General features: G+C 38.4%; 1 protein-coding gene across 1 annotated transcript in view; it reads left to right on the top strand.

Annotated features, from left to right (window-relative positions):
• The first annotated feature begins 1,673 nt into the window (after positions 1-1,673).
• The window catches only part of LOC117546905 (semaphorin-5B-like), a 30,525-nt gene continuing 23,460 nt past the window's right edge, over positions 1,674-8,738 (top strand). The window contains 2 exon segments of the mRNA XM_034217310.1: positions 1,674-1,775; positions 7,356-7,393. The gene's annotated coding sequence lies outside the window, so the exon portion shown is untranslated.

Below are 8,738 nucleotides of genomic sequence, written 5' to 3'. Positions count from 1 at the left end.
GTTGCGTAGTTTTCATAGTCTTATATTTCAACAGTTTTACGACAAATTGACTTTTTTGACATGGAAATTATTGTTTAAGATTGACAAACATCTATGTGTGGCACAATTCAAACGGGATCGAAGGACCGGAAGTAGATGGGCGTGACTTCACCAAGCAAAGGGGCGTGTCCAGAGGGATTCAAATCAGAGTAACAGGGGGGACATTCAAACAGGGGACACACACTTTATTTTCAATAAAAATGAATTTATAACAACAATTTCAATTTGGTGAGGAATATTAGGAAAAGGGTTATACAACAGCAGTGGCGGTTCTAGACCAATTTGACTGGGGGGGCCACTAGGGGCCAGTTATTTTCTGAGGCGGGCACAATAAATGCAGGACGAAAAAGAGAACTAGACAGTATAGTAATTGCGCATAAGAAAACAATGCAATACATTTGTTTCAGTACACTTATTTATTTCAGATATATCTTATAGTTATTACTGTTAGCTTCAGCTTAAATTATAGTGCAATGTTTGCACTAACTCCATATTTATATAAAAATAAAGGCAATTAACAGTTACATCTCTACTTTACATAAGGGTGTCTGCACAATCTCACATTACAGCAACAAAATCCTGCGGTTTTTGGCAAACCGAGTACCAGAAAATATACATTTAAAAAAATAAATAATAATAATTCATTGTTAGGGGGGCCACAGGGGGGCCAGAGGTCAGTGTTAGGGGGGCACTGGCCCCCCTAGAACCGCCCCTGTATAACAGTGACAAAAATGTAGAATTTCTTTGATTTATTTTTGTATATCTGTTACAGAAGTTGAGCAAACATGATTGGGGACACAGCAATTTGGCCTACTTGTGCTAAAATCAGAGTAATTATTTAGAATGTTGAATATCCTGGCTAAATAACATTGTTGTTTTATGGTAGAGGGTATACACATTTAAAACCAAGCTTTTAAAAAATAAGCATTAGACCTTTTAAATACAAAATATATGATATAATGTGGTGGGGACCTAAATGGCACCGAATGCTATGACCCATTTCTGCTTGTATTTGAATCTATATCATGCTCATTACATATGTGATGTTCCTCATATATAAACATATTTCCCACATCATTTACATAACTAAATAAAGGTGTTAACAGCATATGGAGTGGAGTGTGCATGTCCCAGTAGGTGGCAGCCAAGCTTTTCTTTTCAATGATTTTTGCAATGCATATCCAAGAACCCTTTTAACCTGTGCTCATGAAATCACCTGTAGCTGTGTGTGCAGGTCATATAGGCGGCAACATATCCAGAAGACATTTGGTGAACCCCGCCCAAGATGTTCAGTAGATGTTTGTCTTTTTGTTGTCTTAAATTATATATGTCAATATCATTGCCCACTTTCTTTCTAATGCAATGCATGAAATGATCAACTATATTATTGTAACGTTAGTGTCAAGGCTATGCTGTATATTTGTATCATTTTTCTGCAAACTGGTTAAGATAAACTTCCTCTATTGTTATTAATACAATAGCTGCTTATTTACATGCAAAAGGTACTCCCAGTTGCTCTAACATATATATTGTCTTATCTTAGGCTGCTGCAGAGTTTATTATACATTGTGTCCCCTCTCTGGCTCCTGACAGCACCCCTGCTGGTCTGAATGAAGCTTGTTATTTGCACTCAGATCCGCTGCAGTCAGACCTCTGGATACCGTGAACCTGCACCATCTCCGTCTGAAACCCGACAACTTAACCAGCTGCTGGACACAATGGACCAAAAGTGAAAGGTAAGCTCGAGATTTACTTAGTTATAATTCACTTTGTATCATTAGAAAGCTTGCAAAAGATAGAAGCCCACTTTCAATCTTTTTTGTTCCATTTTGCCTCGATGTTGATTGAATTTACACCGATCTCCGTTAAAAAATTAAGTTGTAATTGGTGCTCAGGTTGAAAACACTTTTGAGCTTAAAACATTTAACAAATCTAAAATCAGGATGCACAGTTACTTCGATGCACATCCACCAAGCAGGACTTAAAGAAGTTACGTTTATTTCTCAAAAAAAACATCGTTACGCATGCTCTGACTGCAGAAATACAAACTTGCAAAATGCTAATATCTTTAAGTGAACTTGCATTGCATCGCTAACTATCCGTAATCAACCAAACATTGCTTTAAATATCAACGTATTGACGCTGCATTACAGTGTAAGCTGTGCAGAAAAGTAGTTTTGCATCATAATTAATGAACAAAGCAACGTGCTGATAGACGATCAATTTACTGCCACGCCACTTTTAAATAGAGATTAGCACACCTCTTTTAGTTTTGGTTTACAAAAGTGCAATAACTATTATTAACATTTGTGTACTTTAATAATGACAACATCAAGATGTATCCTTTGCATGATAATATAAGACGAGCTGTTCATGATAGAGCAAATTAATATAGTTGTTTCAGTATTTTCTTTTAGATTTCAGATAGATTTGTGTGTCCATTCTCATTCCTTGTCAATCATGTGTGTATTGAGACCCTTTTTTTATATGCCTGCTTATACAGGCACAATAATAACAGGCAGAGCAGTGGAGCACCTTTACTTTAATGTTTATTCAAGTATTTAAAGCTTTTCTTGAAATTCTTACTGGTGTGTGTGCTACTTACTTTGTCAGGTTATATAATCTTTCTATAGTCTTTCCTCCCTTACATTGTTTTTGAAAGTAGATAATGAAACACACAACACTCAACTTTAATCCGTTATGTTTCTCTTTGTTGTCAGTTTCTCATACTGCAGTAAAATCAATATAAGTTAAAAAGAGGAAACATATATTTAGAGATTTAAAACAGTTCAACAACAAGCATTCATGTAGAAAATATCAGATATATTTACTGATAGTTTATAATTAAAGACATTACTGTACACTAGACTTATTTATTGTTATATTTTACACCACTTTTTAAACTTCAGCTCACGACCTGACTGGAAACAGAGCCCTCACTACATACAAGGTCTTACTGCTGCTAATAAATAACCCCCTTAATGGAAGTGGCATTAAATCATTAAACTGGACGCCTGAGAGTTTTACCCACAGACCTCCACAGTTACAGAAGAAGTCAGGCTGAAGTGGAAAAGTAGAGGAAGATGGATGAGGAGAAAAATAGTTTATTGCTGAGGATCTGATGGACAGACTCTGACACTGTGTGTGTTTGTTTGTGATTTACCTTCTTTATTCAGGGCAAGTTGTGTTTTTCCCGTAAGAAACGCCCCGCAGAAAACCACAGTCTTCCTGCAAAGATGTATGAGATTTCCCCATCTAGCACTATGGTTATAGTACCATGAAAGTAGACAGTTACTGGGAGAAGTAGAGCGCTAATTAATGTTTAATTTAAACTTACAACCTGTCAATCATCATGTGAGGGACAGTTTTGTAACGCTAACCCTAACCTTGACAAGAAATAGCTCAAACCAAGACCTCTAATTTCTACCTTTCTATTTCTATACAAGTAAATCAACATAATATGAAGTGTAAATAAGAGATTTAGACACCTTTGGACAGCGGTGTTAAGTCAGGCTATTCATGTTCTGCCTCTACGCTAAGCTATAGGCTAATTAAAAATATAATATTTGGCATATTTCTTCTCAGATTACCATTTTTCCCAGAATGTCAAATAGTCCAGTTAACCAAGATAGATGCATGTTATTTCTTAAGTTTGCGTGTGTGTGCGCGCGTGCGTGTGTGTGTGTGTATGTGTGTGTGGCTCCTGTAAGCACAGTTGTATTGCTCCAGCAGAAAGAGGTAAACCTCAGTGACTGCTGGGTTTTAGGAAATCAACACAGCCAGGGTTTGTTTAGACTGGAGCGAGGTGAATGTTTAAAGCATTAAAAGTCAATATTTCTTTGTGACAACCCGAGCTGTTTCACAGTGGAGCGCTATGTGCAGGACAAGGCAGCCATTGAGAGCTGTGACGTGGAGGGGGGGGGGGGGTCAGGTGCTGGTTTGGGGGGTTAAGAGATGTTGGGGAACCACTGAAGGCCTCCTTTGCAGATTGGCATGGATTACTCATTACTGGAAATCACTTATATATATTTTTTGTTTTGCTAAAGAGGGTTTTAGTCTCTTTCGGCCATATTTTTAGGATCTATCCCCAAGTGTCTGGACTGTACACATCATGAAATTAAGCTGATAATTATTCAGTCCATATGTTAATTTATCAAGGATGCTACACTTAATTTAAAAAAAGAAACTCATGGTCCTCTCTTTGTCACAGTGACTTTGAAAGCCTGTAATTAAAAGGCATTAAATGGAGCAAAAGCAGCCATTTGTAGATCCATTCATGTTTAAATTATACCATTCGCAGACTGAAATGATCACTACGAAAGTGAGGCAATCAAATATGTACAATGCAGCTATGCTTAAAGGCGTATAACAGCCACTGGATTTTAACATAATGTGCTCAGAGATGGATGCATGATAAATAATTTTTCGCTTTTCAAAGGATGCTGGCACTTAGAGGCAATTAGAGGTGGCTGAGAGTGCTCTTTGATACATTTTCAATGTCATACAAGGTGATATAGAAGTAATTGTCATATTCATAGATAGATAGATAGATAGATAGATAGATAGATAGATAGATAGATAGATAGATAGATAGATAGATAGATAGATAGATAGATAGATAGATAGATAGATAGATATATAGATAGATAGATAGATAGATAGATAGATAGATGGATGGATGGATGGATGGATGGATGGATGGATGGATGGATAGATAGATAGATGGATGGATGGATAGATAGATGGATGGATAGATAGATAGATGGATAGATAGATAGATAGATGGATGGATAGATAGATAGATAGATAGATAGATAGATAGATGGATGGATAGATGGATAGATGGATGGATGGATGGATGGATGGATGGATGGATGGATGGATGGATGGATGGATGGATGGATGGATGGATGGATGGATGGATGGATGGATGGATGGATAGATAGATAGATAGATGGATGGATGGATGGATGTATAGATGGATGGATGGATAGATAGATAGATAGATAGATAGATAGATGGATAGATAGATAGATAGATGGATAGATAGATGGATGGATGGATGGATGGATGGATGGATGGATGGATGGAGGGAGGGAGGGATGGTTCGAGGGATGGATGGAGGGATGATTCGAGGGATGGATGGATAGATATTACATTAAAGTTAATTGTATCCTGTGAGGTAGTGAAATTAGGCTGCAGTATCCTATGTACGTTCATTCATTAAGTTGGCAGCTTGGAGGATGTGTTTTAGCCCCCCTAGAGTCCACTGTTCTCTGTGACGATCAAACATGGCCGTCTCTCATTGATCCTGCTTTGGTTTTTCGCTTAGCCCCCTGTTGTGTCTCACTGTAATCATTCAGCCTGGGCAGTGACAGCAGGGCTGCACAAACAGAGCTGGAGGAGGTCATCCTGAAGTTTGCACAGGATCGAGCCATTCATCCTCCTCGGAGGGGGGGGGGGTTGGTGCTGGCTGAGGCTGAGAGAAATTAATGTCCTGCTCTGTAAAGGTTGGGGATGAGGCGGGCAAGTGTTATTTGTCTCTTATGCTCCGCCGGGCACACAGAAGCTAAACGATCCTGTCGTTTTTCAGAGAATATGATTTATTGGCGGCATTAATTTCTGAACGGGGAGGTCACCTCTTCGCCCTCTAAGATTGGCACTTCTGTAGCTGACTGGTGTCGCTTCACAGTTCGTATTTCCTGCCTTAGTGAATGTCCACGCTGAGACAATACATATGAACATGAATATTCTGGTGGTTTAAAAGCAAGCAAACAAAAGGACATTTATTCCAAGTGAAAGCAATATGTGCTGCATGAGTAACCTCAGCCAAAAGCATAAGACATAAGTAAACACAATTAACAAAGACACATGAATAGTACACACAAATCAATTAGAAGTTGGATTAAAAGCAACCAACCAGTAAGAGTTAATAATAGTTGACCATTAAGCAATATTAAAACATGAGTTTAAATGGATAATGTGAACATATCTCCGTCCTTGGCCAGGCTTACCTTATTGTTTTAAAAAAGCTCTCTTTTCCAAGTCGATGTTAAAAAGATTTATTCAGATTTATCCCTTCGGAGGGCATTTTTGAAAAACCTTTACATTTTTCTTTGGCAGTTCAGTTTTGACCTTGGGTATCTGTGATAAAACCCAAACATTTCTCGACTACTTTGACACAGAATCTGAAGTGATGCTTTGTTATTTAGGAAATCTAAAATAGCTCTCTACTTTGTTGTAAATATAAATGTTAGGCTAAACCTGATCCTTCCTTTTCCTGGCGTTTATTTGAGCTTCTTGCTGTGAATGCTGCGTTCAGGGATGGCACAATGTCAGCATGTCACCTACTGTGTTTGCATCCTGAAGTAAATATCACACAACAAACTAACCGAAAAGGAAAATAATGTATCTGTGGAGTTATAAAGTAGTATTTAAATGAACTTTAAGAACCAAAGTACGTTAAACTCGTCAAATAGCCTACGTTTTTTCTCATTGATTGATCAAATTCAATTACATTTTCCAGTAAACACTTTTCTGCTGCCCTCCATTCATCTGTGATGGCCAACAGGACTGGGTTTTCTGCAAACAAAATGTTTGTCTGAGCTAATTGCGTTTGTTATTGACTCTGCTTCCTCGTTCATTTGCACGTTGATGAGACCGCAGCTGCGCTCGACCAACACCAAGACTCACTTTGTATCCAAACGATTCAGGAGTGACCTCAGATCCCCTCGTATGCACTTAACTAGAGGCTAATAGTTTGCTCAAAAAGCTGTTGAATTGGAACAAAAAAGGGCTTTTATCCAAGATATCCTGATCTGACTACTGTACAAAACACATCATAAATTAATGAGGATAATTCTGCAAGTGGGTATTTTGAAACAATGAAATACAGTCACATTTCAAACTTAAATGTAAGGATACAAGCTGTCTATGTGTCCAGTGCAAATTGACTCCAACACCTGAAATAAGGTGTGTTGAAGGAGATCTTTTGACATTTTAAATACATTTCAGTATTTTTTGGGCAGTTTTGGTCAATTACAAACTTAATCTGACCGAATTTCTCTACCAACATCTTATCTAACAAGCACATCAATACAGAAGCACACCCTCGCACAGGGCAGACATCCCTCTCTATTCAGAGTTAAGTTTGCTCTGCACAAACAGGAATGCTTTGCTCTCCCCCCCTGCCTCACACACACCCCTTTACTCCCCCCTGCACCTCCCTACACACACACTCCGGTCAGCGTGCCACTGTGTGTCGATGTGTAACAACTTCTCTTGTTTCTCATGCCTCTCCCTCTCACCATGTGAAGGATCTGCTGCTTTGGATCAGTTTGGTGATGGTGAACAAGTGAGTTTATTTCCTTGCATATCTGTGTGTGTTAATGCACGTATAAAAGCCATGTGGAGGTTGCAATTACTTATTCTTTTGTGCTGTCCTTTCTGTCTTTGTGTCTAAGTCGCCCACTTTTTTGTGTGGCTGCTTTTTTATATTTTTGCAGGATGATTTCTCCTTTAATGATCTGTATAACGTGACCCTCAACCTCTCCCCGCCCTCTTTTGAATCCCATCCTCTTCTCTGTCTCTGGAGACTACATGTAGCGTGAATAGACATGTGTTAACATTAGGGGGGTGGGAGGGGGGCTCAGGTAATGTGTATGGGATATTTCCTTTGTTCCATCCGAGTGCTGAAACTGTCATGGGGTTGGTTTGGGGAGAGGAAAGCCGAGGGGAGACGGAGAATCAGTCTGGATCCTAAAATGATGTCTGAATGACTTTAACCTCACTATTATATAGATGAGAAATTGTCCTTTTGTTGAGCAAGAGCCACGTGTTGCACGTTGGGATACTGATGAATATTTCTGACTAGTACCTGGCCATTTATATTCAAACATTTGTAATTATTCTCTTTGTTTCCCCCAAATAAGGGCTGGCTCTCCTCACAGCTAATCAAGGCTGACTTACAAATCTGTAATTATTTGTGTGTTATTTCTATGGAGGGTGGGGTGTGATGAGCCATTGCTGAACATATTAATCATGTCTGGCATCCAAATATTTTTCACACATATGCTTAGGACTTCATTTCATGGGAGCCTTCTCCATGACAACAGCACCAATTAGCTGTGATGGATTCATCATTGAACTACTGAGCAGAAAATACACTTGAAGACACTTTTAATAAATGTGAGGAGAGATTTGGATCACAGCTGAGGGAGTTAAAAACCATTAAAAAAACACACATTTAAATATGAATAGCTTATTAATTTAAAAAATGTGCTATGCATCAAACAATATTTATGAAGCTTATTATGTTTACTGTTTTTAAAGCCTCTCAGGTGTTACATTTATCAGCCTTGGGAACATCTTTGAACTTATATTGGCCTTTCTCGCCATATGGAGTTTGCATAGTTGTCATGGAGATGTCTCAGTTGTCATCACATGACCTAAACATGGAGCATCAGTCGTGTGATGACAGTATAGGCTCTGTGCAGGAAAGCAAGCATCAGTTTAAGATCAGAGTGCAGTCAGTTGTTGTCTGCAGTTTTAAGTCTGATTTCTTAGTGTCCAAGGTTAAATGTCTTCTTTTGTTCGTCCAAAACCCAAAGATATTCAAACCTATTTTAAACCTTATTAATTAACTATGAGTATTGTTCATTCAAGTTTTAGGAGAAACATTATTTGACTCAGAACGTTAC

The sequence above is a fragment of the Gymnodraco acuticeps genome, unplaced genomic scaffold (genome assembly GCF_902827175.1).
Source record: "Gymnodraco acuticeps unplaced genomic scaffold, fGymAcu1.1, whole genome shotgun sequence".
In the NCBI taxonomy this organism is placed as follows: Eukaryota; Metazoa; Chordata; class Actinopteri; order Perciformes; family Bathydraconidae; genus Gymnodraco; species Gymnodraco acuticeps.
Note: the sequence above shows the minus strand (reverse complement) of the source record. Positions and strands in the feature narration are given on the sequence as shown.